The sequence below is a fragment of the Phragmites australis genome, chromosome 2 (genome assembly GCF_958298935.1).
Source record: "Phragmites australis chromosome 2, lpPhrAust1.1, whole genome shotgun sequence".
NCBI classification, from domain to species: domain Eukaryota; kingdom Viridiplantae; phylum Streptophyta; class Magnoliopsida; order Poales; family Poaceae; genus Phragmites; species Phragmites australis.
In genome coordinates this window covers 24295106-24298677 of record NC_084922.1, presented here as the reverse complement: position 1 = coordinate 24298677, position 3572 = coordinate 24295106, and positions in this window count along the sequence as shown.

Below are 3572 nucleotides of genomic sequence, written 5' to 3'. Positions count from 1 at the left end.
ACATTTTCTTGTGCACGGCGGAGCAAGGCGAGCTGTGGCACGGTAGCGGCGGCGGAGCGCACCAGCGGTGGCGGCAGCCGATCTGGCTATCAAGCCAGCTCAGCTACCGCTACCGTTGGCGTACTCCACCGCCGCTGTTGTGCCACAGCTCGAGCTAGTTTCTTTCTTTTTCTCCCTATAACACATATCACTACCGGTTCTAGGTCTGGCAGTGATAATTACGATTTTCACTTCCGAGTACAGACTCTCGGTTTCAAAATGGACAATGATACGATTTTAGAATCTGTAGTGATCAGCCTTTCTATAGTAGTGTTGGAACCATATGTATTGTTCTATTTGTACATATGGTTCTAGAGTAGAACCGTCTATACTATTACTGTCTATAGTAGAGAGGTTTTTGTTTAAATCCGTCGGTACAAACGGTTTCAGTTCTATTTTGTTGAAACTACTCGTTATTATTTTCTCATACGGTTCTAATGTGAAACTATCTGTTGTACCTTTTATATAGAAATGTAAATCTATTTTTATTTAGGTATCCTATTAAATAGATTATGTAATAGTGTGTTACAGCACGCAAGCATGAATTTTACAGGAAACAGATACGTAGGATCTGTCATTTTGATGTGCCTTTGGGACAAGATATGCCCGTTTATGAACCGTCAGCGTCGCAATAAATTCTATGGGATGGAATTTCAGATTGATAAACGCAGCCAACGGGGTACAGCAGAGACCCCCGGCCGGCCGGCCGCGCAGTTCTGTAAAGTTGGCGCGCCGGGCATGCATGTGCCCCTACCTTTCTCCAACGAATTACAGCTGTTTCGAGAACTCGAGAGCTGTAAACAAGAAAGAAAATGGCCGTGGGGCTCGCACTCAAGCTAGCTGAGTCCTCCAATATTCTATGGAGAATACGCAGAGGACTACGTATAATCTTATTCGTGATTTGAGGATGTTGGAATATCTCAATTGCGTCGATCGCACTCGACCGAATATGAACTTTTAGTGGGATATGTGCATGTTCGATTAATCGAAGCCTGGTTTCGAGGAATCGGTCCGTGTGATGATTGTGGGGGGCGCATCGCGTTCCTAGGGGCAGCTAGCTCCAAATGTTGCTTAGACGACAACACTCCTTTTGTTTAGTTTAGTTGTCTCGGCTGCAAATATGATTGCATTTGAATCATATACGCAGCATACCGGCTGTCAGGAAATGGTTATAGTTTTATGCGAAACACAGGGCGTGCCTAGCTATATCGTCTGTTCAATGTAAGCTCAATGTCACGATGGATGCAAACCATGAGATCTTTGGACCTCGGAGCCTTGCTCGCCGCTGCCGCCGTGTTTGCCGAGTGCGCCATGTATACTACGGCGTGCCTGCATCGCCCGTGAGTGCGCCCAATCAACGTCATGGCCGCAATTGCCGAGCCGACGAAGGCACCACTACGTGCATGCCCAGGTCAACATTGTAAAACGGATAGATTAGGATTAAATATGAACCAACTATATGGAGCATTCGATCATATATTATTCATAACATCGATCATATATTGTTCAGAATATAAAACACAGGTATTTATATATATATCATAAATATTAAGAACATCACACTGATGCAAATAACATATTATTTAGAACATATAGATCTAGCTAGCTATACATCATTATTGGTCGATTGACACCATATTCTAAAAGGATGCAATGATTGATATTATGGCGATGCCATCTTCCAAAAAGACGAAAAGCGATTGATAAACTTGGATCGATTGATGCCCTCTTTCAAAAAGATGAGATGATAGGCATCATCTCAACCTTTTGCATTTTAGCACAATGTCAACCCAAGAACCATCTTCAATTAGCAGCTCGCAGTCATCCGGATCTGACTGCATCTTAATGATCTCATGCATTAGTTAGAACCAGACTGTGTTGCTGCCAAACCGCTAGCTATGGTTCAGCAAGAAACGAGCATTCAAGCATGTCTTGCAGTTAATGAAAATGTTTCTACTTTGACGAACAACAATGAAGAAATTTTCATCCGGTAGAACCGAATGGAGAACGTGGTTGACGACATACACAAGGTCGATAGAGGGGGCATTCATAGCAGTGAAGAAGACAAAGTCTACCGAGCTGAAGTCTATCGAGCCGAAGTCGACGCTAAGCATCCGTACCGTCGAAGCCGCCATAGGGGCAACCCCATCCTGCCACCTCCTGATTACCGTGAATTGCACTATTGTAGATCTATGACAGAAACAAGGTTGTGTCATCAGTTGCATAGATCAAAATAATGAAAACATCAGTGCAGTGAAAGGAACCATATGGTATTCACCTCGGTGCAGTGAAAGGGATCCCCCGGTCGAGATCTAGCTTCTCCAACACGGATGGCGAGTGCGGACGCAGAACACTCCTCACTTCTCAATGTAGTGGAGCACTTGGATATGGTGAGTGAGGAAGAAGAACACTCGTCGTCGCTTTATATTGAGGAGAGACGAGTGGTTGTGTGTTTGTGAAACCAAAAGAGATTTAGGAGACGAACGGTTTAAATATGTTGGAAGCCAAAACAACCAAGGGAGACAGGCAGTCAAATTTAAAATCGTTCGTGTGTCTTTAAATACAGACGGGTGTTTATAAAATCTATTTATATCTATTGACTAGACATAGATAGATCTTACAAGAAATCGTCTGTGACAATATCACAGAAGGATTTTTCTAAAAATAAGCTGTGTCTATATGATAGGAATAGATGAATTTATAAAAATCATCTGTGAGTTCATTCACACTAAAAAACTGTCAATGATATAGCGTTTGCTTTTAATGATTTTGTGATAGTGTTGATGGACTCATGCGGTGTCAAGAGGTAATGTGTTTGAATCCTACGAAACATAAGTATGTGAAAAAATGTGGGAGTAGTGGTCATCGGCGTATGACCGCGTATGTGTTGTATGTGGCGTGATCCGGGTACGTAAAAATTTGTGGTTTTTTAGTCTAAAAATTTATTTGGCACATACTATCGTAAACGGTTCTAATTTAGAATCGCTTCTGGAAGTAGTATCAGATTCCGCTTCTGATAGTCCTGGACTTTAACAATCACTTGCTTAGAAGCGGGCATTGTGGTTCTTTTTTCTGAACTGCTTGTGATTGTGGTTTTTGTAGGAGTGAACCTTTGCTATCCCCTGTCATCTCTGTAGGCCTGACAAAATGGGTACTGTGCATTGCAACTTTCCATGCACTGCCCATGCCTAGCTAGGATGAGGGATGGTCCAAATGTATCTACAAAACGACGCTGGGAGCGTACATTCTTATAGACGTACCTACATACATATCCTATCCAAGATGACATGGCCGATCCTATCATTGGAACACTAGTGTCATGTGAGTTGGAACATGCCTCCACCGCGCAATCCAACAACTTGTGGAAGGAGAGAATGAACAGATCATGACATTTGGTTGGGTTTCTATGTCTTCGCGCATGATCAGTCAAATGAAGGAATGTTGAGCGGTAGCTGGCCATACATGCAATCATCAAGTATGCCGGAAAAGAATCGCAGACGATAGATCCTATCTGAGCACGAGATAATTTCTTA